This window comes from Melanostigma gelatinosum (genome assembly GCF_949748355.1).
Source record: "Melanostigma gelatinosum genome assembly, chromosome: 1".
NCBI lineage: Eukaryota > Metazoa > Chordata > Actinopteri > Perciformes > Zoarcidae > Melanostigma > Melanostigma gelatinosum.
In genome coordinates, this window is record NC_136634.1 from 23,845,613 (window position 1) to 23,859,735 (window position 14,123).

A 14,123-nucleotide genomic window follows, 5' to 3' on the forward strand; every position below is an offset into this window, starting at 1 on the left:
GTTTCGAGGTGCTGCACGAGTGATCCGTCCTATTGCACATACCCCCAAAGCTTCCTGTGCTGATGACGACACAGTGTCTTCCCCCATCAAAATGTGTCTGATTAATGCACGCTCTATAACAAACGAGGCTCACATTTTAAATGACTTGTTCACAAGTCATAATTTGGCTTTTTTATTTCTGACCGAGACCTGGCAACGGAATATGGAATGCATCCATTTCAATGAACTCTGCCCTGTGGACTGTTCTTATGTTGGGACACCGCGTCTGACAGGCCGCGGTGGAGGCCTCGCCGTGGTCTGGAAGAATCAGTTTTCCTGCCACTTGGGGAGCACAGAATCCTATGCTACTTTTGAACTACAGCTGACTAAAGTGGGCCGGCAAAAGCCGTTTTACTGTTTTTTAATTTACCGACCTCCAGGTCCTGCAGGTCAGTTTTTATCAGAATTCACAGACTTTCTGACCTCTATTATCAAGCTAGACAAAGTGCTTCTGGTTGGTGATTTTAATCTGCATGTCAATGATACCACAGACTGTATAGCTACTGAGTTTCTCAATATTACTGAATCTTTTAATTTCACGCAACATGTTTCTGGCGCCACTCACAGGGGTGGTCACACCTTGGACCTTGTGTTTTCTCTGGGTCTTGATATTGATAATACCCGTTGTGAGGACCTATTGATCAGTGACCATAAATGTATTTTCTTTGATCTTTCTGTCAATGCTGACCCCTTGTGTCTGAAACAAACATTCCACTCACGCATTATTACTCAGAGTACAGCTGATCAGTTCTCGATGCACTTCTGCTGTGACTTTTACACAAATCTCAATGATGTTGAACACTTGATACAGTCATTTAATGAACATTGCACCACTTTGCTGGATAAAGTGGCACCTCTTAAGGAAAGGACCAGGGCTGCCTATAACACTACTCCGTGGATGACAGAAGCTGTGTGCAGCGTGAGACAGAAGTGTCGCAGGGCAGAGCGGCTCTGGAAAGCTACTGGGCTAGAAGTGCATCGTTTATATCTCAAAGACCTAAGAGTTTCTTTTAATACCACAGTAAAGGAAGCTAGAACTGCTTATTTTGCCAACCTAATCTCTTCTTCAAAGAAAAATCCCAAGATTCTGTTTGACACAATTAGAGGAATTGTTTCACCACCTGTCTCCACTGTACCATGCTATTCTGTTGACGATTGCAACAAATTCCTGATCTATTTTAATGATAAGGTAACAGGTATTAGGTCTGGCATTTGGCCTGGGATCTGTTCGGCTACTTGTAGCTCCTCGCAATCTCCTTCTGTTATGGGCTCTTTCCAGCCTATCAGCCTTCAAGACCTGATGGACTTAATTAACAAAACAAAGCCATCATCTTGCCCTCTGGATATAATTCCATCCTCTCTATTTAAGAACGTTCTGTTAACTATTGGCCCTGCAGTAACATCTATTGTCAATTCCTCATTGTCTACAGGAATTGTCCCTTCCTATTTCAAACATGCCACTATCCAGCCCATATTAAAGAAACCTAACTTTGCCCATGAACTACAGGCCCATATCAAAACTGCCTTTCCTGTCCAAACTTTTAGAGAAAGTGGTGGCCAAACAACTTACTGCTGCACTGGAGAGGCACAACATGTACGACAAGTTCCAGTCTGGGTTTCGTAAGCAACACTCTACTGAAACCGCTCTCCTGAGGGTTTCAAATGACATTCTCATGTGTGCTGATGCAGGTGACTGCTCTGTGTTAGTTCTTCTGGACCTCAGTTCTGCATTTGACACTGTAGACCATGACATCCTGATTAAGAGGCTACGTGATTGGGTGGGCATAACTGGCACAGCGTTAGACTGGTTTACATCTTACCTCAGTGACAGAAGTTTCAATGTCTCTGTGGGTGCTTTTGTGTCTGTTACCTCTCCACTGTCTTGTGGTGTACCGCAGGGCTCGGTTCTGGGGCCTCTGTTATTTTCCCTTTATCTGTTACCTTTGGGACCGATCATAACTAGCTATAATGTGTCCTATCACTTATATGCAGACGACATCCAACTTCATCTGTCATTCAAACCCAGCGAGGCATTCACATTAACTAGGCTCCTGGACTGTGTCAATGCCATCAGAGACTGGACGGCAGAAAACTGCCTGCAACTCAACGACTCTAAGACGGAGGTCCTAGTTATTGCTCCAGAGGAGTTTGTCCCCATGATCAGGCAGATTATTAGTCCTCTCTCCTCTGCTTCCCATTGCAACCTGCGCAATCTTGGGATTTTCTTTGATCGCTCCATGTCATTTGACCCTCATGTTAAGCAGCTGTCCAGGTCATGTTTCTTCCATCTAAGAAATATCAGTAAACTGAGATCTGTATTATCAACGCCTGAATTAGAAATGATCATACACACATTTATCTCCTCTCGCATTGACTACTGCAACTCACTTTTCACATCACTCAGTGTATCTGCTCTTAACCGTCTGCAGGTCATCCAAAATGCTGCCGCCAGATTACTCACCAGGACAAACCGACGGTCTCACATCACCCCCGTACTCCGATCTCTCCACTGGCTTCCTGTAGCATCTCGTATACACTTCAAAATTCTCACCATCACTTACAGAGCACTTCACGGTCAGGCCCCGACTTATGTAGCTGATCTACTTCGCCCCTATTCACCCGCCCGCACTCTCAGGTCAAATGCTCTAGGTCTTCTGTCAGTCCCACGCACACGATTTAAGACCCGTGGTGACCGAGCCTTTGAGGCAGTGGCCCCGAGGCTCTGGAATGCTCTGCCTGCAACTCTACGCCTCGCAGATACTGTGGATACTTTTAAAAGCCAGCTAAAAACCCACCTGTTTAGGCTGGCGTTTGTGTAAAAGTAAACCCATGTCCTAGACCTGCTCTTAACATTTGTTTTACATTTTTATTTTATTTTAATTTTATTCTTTAACATTTTTTATTCACTCTGTGTATGTAATTTATTGACCCTAGGGTCACATTGTGTTTTTTATGCTTTTAAATGTCTGCTCTGTTAAGCACTTTGTGATAGTACTGTCTGTGAAAAGCGCTATATAAATAAAATTCATTCATTCATTCATTCATTAGTTGCCCTCGCTGTTTACAAGGCAACTTGTGGAGTGCAGGAATTTGACGGAGCACCGACGAGGTAAACCCGAGGGGGAGGGGCTTCAAGAAGTCATCGGTAGTAACCGTAGCAACCATTTACCAGGAAGTCCTTTCTTTTCTTCCCAGTGTCAGAATTCACATGTTAAAAATGGAAAACAAAACTTTGTTTCTTTTATAGACATTTGGACACAATCTTGTTCTGATGACATATTCTTTGTGAGCGCACAGTCACATTTTATGTGACATTGTTTCATTCTTTTCTCAATTAAACACACATGTGACATGTAGAGGCTTTCATTTGTTCGGTTTATTGAGTAAAACATGTTGCACATCTTCCATGACCTTTATCTTTGTTAGTAACACATAAGGAAGTACCAGAACAAATTTCAACATAAAGCCTGTAGATATCAAGTTCTCCCAGTATAAGAACACAGCATGCAAAAACAGATTTTTGCCTGAAATGAAATCACATAAAGGATCCACGGCATTGAGTGGATGAGCCGACTGCACTCTGGTTTTGTACTATACTGTACACTACATATTGTACACTGACATGTAGGCATCATGCAGGACAGTTACTTGGAGTATTCTGAATACAGGCTTCAAACAAGCTGAACCGGATGAACAGGAAGCAAAAATCCAACGATAAGCCCTGTGATACCGGACAAAAACAAGCAGGAAACAGTTTAAGACCACATATGCAACACATCTTTACTCACCATAAAGGCTGCTTCCAGCTTTGGTGGAAGTATTTAGATCCTTTAATTATGTAAAGTAACAATTCATTTTTTTTTTATTAACACCTTTTGGTTCTTCCTACCATGAAAAGTCCAAATATCTGTTGCAAAAACGGTCTAATATCACGTTATTGTTATATCATGCACCGTTTATCATGATACTAAATATGTTTGTAAATGTGTAAGCATCATTTTAACGCTGTAGCTGGTTGAGGTGGAGTTTATCAGATGTTTGTCTATGTGAGGTTGTGTCCTGATCCTCTCTCTGTGCAGAGTGTGCTCATTCAATAAACCAGCTGTGTAAAGTTACTTGTTAGTTCAGTTAGCTTGACAGTGCAAAGTAATAACATCCACCAGTTGCTGTTTTAATGACTCATATTGTTGCACTTTATGATCTGATATCTAAATCATTTTATGGCAATAAAAAATATGTAAATCTGGAATATTTAGTTTTGATTGAATGAGGAAAGTAATCACGTAAAAAGTGATACACTGCGCTGGTAATAGATATAGTGTGCAGTAAATTGTTGTGCAGTTGTAATACCAATGACCGTCAGATGAGGGCAGTAAAGGGCCGTTTATGAGTTCATTGAAATTAAATTAATTTCATTTCCACTTTCCCCCCCCCCCACTATAAAACAGGAAACTCATGTTTAATCAGCTGCTTTTGGAAAAGTCAATATTATACTTATTGAACTTCTAACATGCTGCAACAGGTTTTATGCTGTCCATCTGGACGGATATAGTGTAATAAATGGCACGGATGAGCTTGGACCCTGTCTTGTAACAGTTGGGTTGAATATACAGGGGGAACGGTCTTATAATGTCTCATACAAATTGCGTCTGCTCCATTGCACAGCAGCCAAGCTGGTGTAAAAACTCTCCCATGCCACAGGCAGGCAGGTCTGCTGCAGTTTCCCCTCTTCCTGGACTAAAAACCACATGGATGCTCCACAATGTGTGGCGGCGATGAGGACCCTTGAGCTTCGACTGTCTCCTTGTCAAGTTGTTTTGTAAAGGCTGATTTGCAGCAAACAGATGTATGCGAGGCGATGCTCCAGCTGAGATTTCGGAGCCAGATGTGTTTACACTTTGAGACACTGAGTGATGGTCTTCGGAAAAGCACTCATTTCTTGCATGATTGAAAGCAGACAAGCAGCAAGAAAATTGTTGTGATAATTCTCTTTTTGATCCCACTGATTTTAAATTCCATATTCAGGGATTGTGATATTTTTCGCGGCACAGTCGGTACAGTATCGAGTAGAGTAGCAAGGAAGGGAGAGACATACTGTACCGAGCAGGGTCACCACACTGCTCTGGTCGAAGGCCTTGGAAGGACTGACATCACACTTGGAGAGTTTCGTTCTGCTCTGCATTACAGAGTAGGCTACGGTATGGTTGGGGGCTTGGAGTCATCTGTGGCGCTGCTTCAGACGTCTTTCAGTGCCCTTGGGATCACGCTCTGTGGCTGGGATTTTGTGCCAAGGAAAACTAAGGAACTGGAATGAAAATCTTTATGAGGAGTTGCTAAATGTTTTGTCATTGCACCTCGGCATTCTGGGTAAACAATTAAAAACTTTCATGTAAGTCAGACTTCGAAGGGTTGTTGTCACCGACAAGGTCTCAAAATGTCGGCCATTTCCGACAGCTATGACACAGTGTGTTTGCTCTTATCTTCACCTCGACGTTCCCAATTGGCTATATTTACTTGACTGCCCCTTTTGTTAAGGTTCACCGACAGTTGTTCTGTCGCAGCCTCAGGACGACTTTAGCCTAAATGTCTTTTTATTTTTTGCATATAACCTATTTTTTGTACCTTCGTAAGAAGAGATTTGAATGTGAACTTTAACAAAACTAAGCTAATAAGTTTTTCCATCTATAATTTCCTTTAAAGGAGATTTTTTATTTATTTATTCAATATTCAGATCACTGGTACATGAAACATGATAAAGATAGACTCAGACAGCCTGAGTCTGCAACTTCTTATATTCAGATTTGTATTATTTTACACTGATCTGTGACATTACACTGTAGAGGAGCTACAGTGAAGAAATTCAATCACACTGATTGTCTGCAAGCAGTCCAAGTCCAGACATTCTGAAAACATCCACTCCAAATACGAACACAGCTAAAGGTGCTCTCTGTTGCACTGCTGGGTCTACCAGGTGGCACCGCGAAGAAACTGATCAACTATAAGGTTCAAACCCGCTTTGGGGACGGGTCGGGAGAAGGCTGGAGAGCTTGTGGACAAAATGTTCAAGTAGAAGCAAACCAATCAGGGATATAATATTGAAATTTTTTTTTTTATTTGACTAGATTTCTCTCCTGATGGACGAACCATCTCAGCTGTAGCTCACCAGCCAATGTTCTAATACCAATAACGAATAACAGGGTTTACTAAAGCCCGACCGTGGGGCGACCGTGGCGCACTGGATTAAGAGGGTCGGAAGGTCAACGGTTCAATCCCCGACTGGGACGTGTCACGTGTCGAAGTGTACCTGAGCAATACACTGAATTCCCGGGCGCCGATCAATGGCAGCCCACTGCTCCCTATATCCAGGGATGGGTCAAATGCAGTTGTCAAATTTTGTGTATGTGTAAATGTATATGACAATAAAAATGGTTTCTTTCTTTCAATACTGGATGTTTAGTGCTGAACGGTGTCGATATGAGACATATCAGCTGATACTCATTTTTTTTAAACAAATACAAATGCTTTCATCCATCTATAGCCATGTTTCCATTCAATTGTCCGGCAAACGTTTTGAAATGTTGCAACAACAAAAAAAAGAAATGCAAGAAAGGGTCTATCAAGTGGTTTGGAGCCAATAAACTAGGCTACAGCGTAGTTTGGTCAGACTGTAGGTTACGCAATGCTGTAATCCTCCAGTTACAGAATAGAAGATGTAAAGGTTGGGAACCAGCAACAGAACAAGACACCGTTGTCATCTATGAGAGAACAATGGAAAGAGGTCTTCAGGAATAATGTTGTCAAACCAATAATTCTCCCTCACATTTCTTCTCAGATGGCTTGGTGTCTCACCAGTTTGTGTTGTTGAAGAGAACAACAGCGGCTGATGGCGTTGCTAAGAGCAACAAGGCATCAATTCATCAGTCACAGTGAATTCTACAAACTCGCCCTGCTGGAGTAAAAGAGGTGGGATTGTGGGACTGCACAAGTGTATTCCTTCACTACTTGCTAATTCAATATCGATCAATTGAAAAACTAATTAAGATAAATAAATAAAGATTTAAAAAATATGAACAAGCCAAATAAAAATTCAGAGCAGAGGGATTGCCTCCACAAGGCTCTCAACATGGCGACAGCTGAACCAGTGGCTAGGAGCTAACAGTGCTAACAGCGCTAACAGTGCTAACAACAGCAACATTTTCAGACGAGCTAACAGTGTTTACCTGATGAGGAACCACAGGTTGGGTGCCACGCTTTGGCGACAATGGGGTTCTCAGCTGTAACCGCCGTATGAGAGCAGTGCACAGCGCCGGCCGTGAGCTAACCAGTGGGGAGCGCTCACGTGCACTAACATGCACTTAAAAGCACATGTGACCAGTGGTCCGGCTATGTGAACAAATCAAGGAGAAGCTCTGACAACAGCACACACAGAGGGAGAGAGACTTCATTCTCTGCTCAGGTAGATATTACTACACTATATCTGTACATAGACAATAGTTATTTACTATTGAATGCTCTGATTATCATAGAGAATCTTTAAATTTGGTCATTAAAGACTGATTAAGATATGTGCAGTATAAAGGAACTAAAGTAACCAGTGCTCACTAGAGAGCACTGGTTACTTTAGTTTGGTTTTAAATGACCTGGATGTGTCTTTGGTGTGCCTGTGCTGCAGTTTATTCAGCGATAGAGAACTATCTGGGATAAGCTAAAACCAGCCAATAATATCAACCATGCCATGTATTGGTAGGGCTCTCGGGGTGAATGTCGAGATGCACGTCACGTAGTACTCGGTTGGTTTGGACTAAAAAGATATCAGGTCGGACTTTTATTTTTCCAAGGTTTTGCATGCCATCTTTGTCCAAAGATATCGTAAGGTCAACTGCGAGGGGTTAAACACTGTGTATTGCCAATTTACATTATATTCATTTAATTTCTATTTTATTACTGTACACCTCACTCTAGATTCAGAAAGCAGCTATGTTTTAACACAAGATAGTTCAGTTCACTGCAACTTTAGTATGCATATGAATAGCAAAATAAATCCAACATTTGCATAGATATGAAGGAACAAAAAAAACTTTTAAACCAAAGGAAATTGTCCTTAAAAGGAGCTTTGTTTGGTGATCACCTCCAGTCGTAATGTGTATTTCTCCGTATGTGGGGTTTCATAATTATGACTTGGACGTTGACATTAACACCATTCAGAAGCGGAAACTGGTAAATGCAATAACTGTGATACATGACGAGTTTATGCATTTTCCCTAAACATAACACCATGTTCCTTAGCCATTTAATTACTTAATAATGCACATTTTAATGGCATCATTAAGGGACAATATATTACAGAAAGGATTTTCAAGCTTTGATAGGGGACTTACAAATTAGAGAGAGAGAGAGAGAGAGAGAGAGAGAGAGAGAGAGAGAAATACAGTTTGAATATTTATTAAATTTGAACTGAATGAATAAGTGAAGCAGCAAATACAACAGTGCTGATCTTTTTTCAGCTGCCCGAGCTGGAGAATAAACTGTGAGCACATAATTAAACAACATCTGACAGTTGTTCCTGTAGCTCTCGCTGTACATTGGAGTTAATGAAGTCCAAGCCATTTGCTGCCTCTGGATGTTTGTAAGTGTGTAACTGCAATTCAGAAAGTTCATGTTGCAATGAAAGAGGCAGTATTGCCTCATTAAGCTTCGCAAGGCTGCGGTATCTTCTCATGATAATATTGCTATTCATGCACACACGCACACAGAGTCAAAACACATCCCCCAACTACATCAGAGAGGAGGAAGACATTGTTACTCTGGATAATTACCATTGTCAGAAAAAACATTCAATCATTCAATCAGTGTGATGATAAAAGAACAGAAGATACACATCAGAGGGAACATTTGGTACATTAATGCAATTTCAGTGCATCTGATCCTCTCACTGCTAGACTGAAGAGGAACTAAGACCGAGTGAGAAATCCAAGCCATCCGCTGCCATTGTCAGAAATGATATACCACAACACATAGCAGAGCAATGACTGAGATCAAACAACTTATCTGGAATATGCTTGATCAATTGTCTGTGTAGTGAAATATTGATCCTCGTGCTCTCGCAAGACCCCGACTTTGTGGGCTTGTCAGGTGTTTTTAGCATGGCTCTAAGGATGGCTATGTCCTCTGTCCATCCCTTTGTTCCACACTAAAATACCTCAACTACTATGGGATGGACTGCCATGACATTTTGTGTAGACATTCATGGTTCCCTAAAGATGAATCCTGCTGACTTTGGCGACCCTCTTGACTTTTCATCCAACGCCACCATGAGTTTAACATTTGTGGTTCGGGTGAAATATCTTCACACCTATTGGATGGATTGTCAGAGTTTTCATCCAGGTACTCAAGGAGTCAAGAAGGGATGCAAGATGACATTTTCTGTGGAGCAACCCCGGAATCTAGCATCACACTGTTCCTCTTGACAACAACCCAAATGGGATTCCACTGGATTATTGCTGAAAATAAGCTATGTGAAAAAGCACAAGTTTGTGATACCGAGTTTTGTTCAGCAAAATGAACACTTTTATGATTTGTTTTTAAGCTTGAATGCAATCACTAGAAGCAAAAAGCTAATGCTGGGATATAAAGAATCTACACCATTGTTGCATGAGTGTGAGGATACACAACGAGGCTGTGGAGGTGGACTAGTCAGCATGATGACGTTGTGTGTGTTCTAATTGAACAGCTTTTTAGCAAATGACATTTTTAAGACGCTTAAAAGCTTTAAAGTCACAAGTGGGGTATTTACTGACGTATTTTATATCGTAAAACAAAGCGTTGAAATGTATTAAGCTTACCGCAGACCTTATTTCAGGCATCTAACTAATGCAAATGTTAGCATGCTACCATGCTAAAATATAATAGTGAGTATGGTGACAAACCTGTACCACAAACTGGCTCAGGGAATGTGATGAGGGAGTTGTGACGGTTCACGGGGTTCACTGTGGGTTTAGGTGTGGAGCAGAGACTCAAGCGCAGACTCAGACACGGGAAACAAGGTGAGGTGAAAAACAAGGCTTTACTGGGCATTTAGCAGTCAAAACAAAAAAACACTCCAACCGGGAGCGCAGGAAATCAAAACTGCAATAAAAGCAAAGTCATAAAAAGGGCTTGGACAGAAAAGACCTAGTCACAAACCGTGAAACGCAGAGGGTCACCACGAGAGATAACCACTGGAGATGTGACGAGTCCACGGGGAGGGAAAAGGAACAAATGATAATCCGGCAACTGGAACAGGGCAAGCAGGGGAGTATAAGTAGGTGAGGGGTGAAGAGCGGATTGCCGGCAGGTGGGTAGAGATGAGTGGGGTTGGCAGAGGGAAAAGCCAGGGGCAGGTGATTGGGCACAGGTAGAGAGAATGAGCATGATCAGGAGACACACACACACACACACACATGGCAAAGCCCAACCGTGACAGGATTCAACGCAAGAGATTCACTTAAAGTAAAGGATGTATTCAACTAAGGTTAACATAAAGCAACCAATGGAGTGGGTAGATCAGCCTCATCAGGAATGAAAGAATGCATGGATGTGAGCCGTGTGTGCTGTGGAGGTTGTGAAAGTGCTAAACCAAAAAGCAATGCAGGGCGAAGAGTAATCATCTGACGACCCTCCATTGTCCGCCTCTTGACAGCGGCGGTCGGCCAGGACATCCTCCAAGACAGATGGAGGGGCGCCAGCTAATTACCGACATGTGCACATTATCTTTGTGAGCATGTTAGCAAGCTAAGGTTTGCTCAAAGGTCTAAGAATAGCGTTACAGAGCCGCTAATGTGAATGGACACTTTGTCTTGTTTGCTTCGATGCAAAGTACATGACTACCTGCGCAGCTATCATGTTAATTCGCCCAGATTATCTTTACAAAATGTACTTATCCAGGTTTTCTTGCATTTTGCGGGTAACAGGTATTTGTGCGTATAGCTTTATAGGTGTGGGCACCAAAAATAGGATCTTGGCAGGTTCCTGATGCCTACTGGTGCCAGGAGACAGTCTGCATACCCTCTCTACTGAATAATGTAACAAGTGGTGAGTGGTGTGGGTGGCAGCGAGGGATGGCCTCTCCTCAAATAAATTCCGGGGCAAAAGCAGAAGACTTCAGAGAGAAGATAGCTCACGCTTCGTTATGAAACAGCTCTGACTGCAATGCCATCCTGCAGCCATTAAGAAAACCACTGCAGTTTAGCCAGAATCATGTTTTTTTTTAATTCTGACAAAATATCTCAAGAGAACAGCTGTTAGGCACATGTGTCTAACAGCTGAGAGAGGAAAGAGAGGCATCAGAGGGGAATGATGTCACGTGAATGTGTGTTTGTTGGGGACGTTCTGCTGCATCCCCGGACAGAGCAGCAAGTGAAGCATGTAAACAGCAAACAGCAGCCAGCACTGTCACTGCCCCTCTGGTCAATCAGACAGGAGTGGTCACTTCCTCACACTATCCGTGTGTGTGTGTGTGTGTGTGTGTGTGACCTGAGTACAGAGCGTCCTCGCTCTTCAACAGGGAGTGAACCAAACTCCAACTTTCTCTGGGCAGGCAGCGTTCAGCACTTTGCGAGGATGGAGAGCAAAAGCTTCCAGAGGGGTTCCATGTAAGATAAGATAACAATAAGAAACCCGTGGACACGTTTTAAGAGTCATCAGATTTCCGTGCATGTAGGCTCTCTGTGGCACTCTTGCGAGGCAGCAGCGGACGAGGCGCTATTTTTAGAAACGCGGTAGAGGAATCAATCAAACTGCGACTTAACCGGTGTTTTCATGCCAATCTGCTGCTTTTAGTGGCGCACTCTTCTGGGACTCATGTCTGCGCTCGCAGGGTCAAGGGGAGGGGACTGTGCATTTCCATCAGTCTGATCTCTGATGCCAATTGATGCTTTTTTTTCTCTCGTGCTCTCCAGGAATGCACACCGGTGGACCTCAAACTTTTGCACCATGGAATCCGCTACACATGACGGCAACAGCGGCGGCACTGCTTTTGGGACCTCGCGTAGTTTCGTGTCTTTTCCCAGTCTTAGAATGTCTAAAGAACACTGCAGTTTGGGATGTGAATGACAATTGTTGTTGAACGACACAGAACTAAGGAGAACATCGTTGAGGCGCATACTATTTCCTCATCCTCTTTACTTCTATCAAGTGTTGAGCGCAGTCTTTTTTTCTGGCTCCTATGGGAATCAAACACTCCCGCTGCACGCTCCTCAGGAGAAAAATGGCGGAGTCTGAGAGCATTGAGGTAAGTGTGAGAGAGACACCTTATTATAAAAAAAAGGTATATGATAAGGCTCTGTCAGAGTCCTGCCAAATGTTTACCTTTAGTAGAAGTTGCATCCCGGACAAAATGCAGATTCCGTCCGGATAGTGAGACAGCAGCCTGAGTGATCAAATACAGGCTGCATCTCTGCAAGGATGTTGAAATAAAACATTTTGTGCAGAGCAGGCTTGATGCAAATTTGTATTTCCAACATCGAGTACAAAAAAAAAAAAAATCAAAGCATATTTTTACTGGTCTAGCTTTTTTTAACCGTGTAGCTCCCAATGTTGCGGTGTGATTTCACTTATGTTTCAGAAGATGGGACAGTGGCAGGACGTTAGATCCCCCCCCATGCCCACTCGTTTTGTTGGATAGGAGAAATAAATCTAAATATATTACAATGGATTTGCATGAAGACAACCCGTTTAAATCAGGAAGACGCTGTGAGGATGATGAGGCTGAGCGGGGCAGAGTGTGCTGCTGAGATCAGGATGACTTGCGCTGTCCAAGGTGCTGCAGCACCCCGCAGACCAGACGACAGGGAGAACGCTGCGACTTGTATGGAGCAGCTTTTATTTGGGGGGGGGGGGGAGCCAAGCTGAAGACGTGATGAATCCACTTTATTGGCTTCCTGGTCGCCTTATAGGGCCCTCAATAGGGATCCCCAGGATGCAGGAAATAGTTTAGGTCAATGCATTTTCCCAAATGCACATTATATGATCGACATTATTTCACGTTTCATTGAAGAATTCATCCAATGTAGCTTTTTTTTGTTATAAATTCAGAGCAACACCACATGGGCCCAATTTTGTATTAAGTGCACTGCTGAGGGATAACTAATGCTGAAGAGATACAAACACCTTGTGAAGTTGGAGATGGCCTCATGTTGCTGTATATTAATGACGATTCATCAAAAGAAAGAAAAAAGTTACCTCAAAGCAAGTTCATTCATGGGTAAAGCATCCCTCAAGCTCTCAACATGTGGTCAATGCGCTGACGTGGGAGGGCAGCAGGCAGCTGACATTATACGATAAGAAGACACTGGATGGATGGATGGATGGATCTCTGCCTTCCTCTGCTCTCTGCTGCTTTGGAATGTGTGTTCTCAGAGGCACCTAAGTGCCGTAATGGCAGAGGACCAAACAGATTCTCTTTCCTGACATTGATGCTGATTTCCTTCGACTTTAGTAAAAAAGCTCTTCCTGCTGTAGGCCATTATCGCCTTTAAGTCAGCTATCTGGTACTTTTCTTCAGATATGCATTAAAACACCAATTTCCGACAGAGCATTCCCCACGTATCCACCTACTGACGTTATCACTGACTTCAGGACTAACAAGCAGGCGCCAACTTTAACAGCCAAACAATTACAAACACATAAGTGCCAATTGAATGCCCTTCTCAAATAACAATTCTCACCTCAGTGTGTGGACGAGGATCCAGTCTGAAATGCAACCCCGTGCGTTTATCTGTCTGCGGGGTCAGAGGCAAGGACGTGTCTCAGTTACACTCACTGCAGCTGCTCTCCTCTGATCGCACCCCAAATCTACTTTAATCTCTCCGTTAATGATGGCCAGGGGCAATTTCGTTTCACTGCAACTTTTAGAAAGTTCTCATTGATTGAGTATTGAACTTGGCAGCCTTAATCACTGCTTCTGTGGCCCTGTCTTGTAATTATTGACTATTTATGGGACAGCTATCAAATCCTGCGTTTTGTCTTTCACTGTTGTCATTTATTTTTAGAGATTTCATCTGCAGTCTTTAGGAGAGTGTGCATATCATGACTGAACGTGGGAACTT

The 14,123-nt window shown here is 42.9% G+C and overlaps 1 pseudogene across 1 annotated transcript in view; it reads left to right on the top strand.

Annotated features, from left to right (window-relative positions):
- Positions 1–12,238: 12,238 nt before the first annotated feature.
- The window catches only part of LOC306780848 (protein arginine N-methyltransferase 8-like), a 28,040-nt pseudogene continuing 26,155 nt past the window's right edge, over positions 12,239–14,123 (top strand). The window contains exon 1 of the transcript in view: positions 12,239–12,307. The product of the transcript in view is annotated as a protein arginine N-methyltransferase 8-like (transcript). The remainder of the gene's footprint in view (positions 12,308–14,123) is intronic.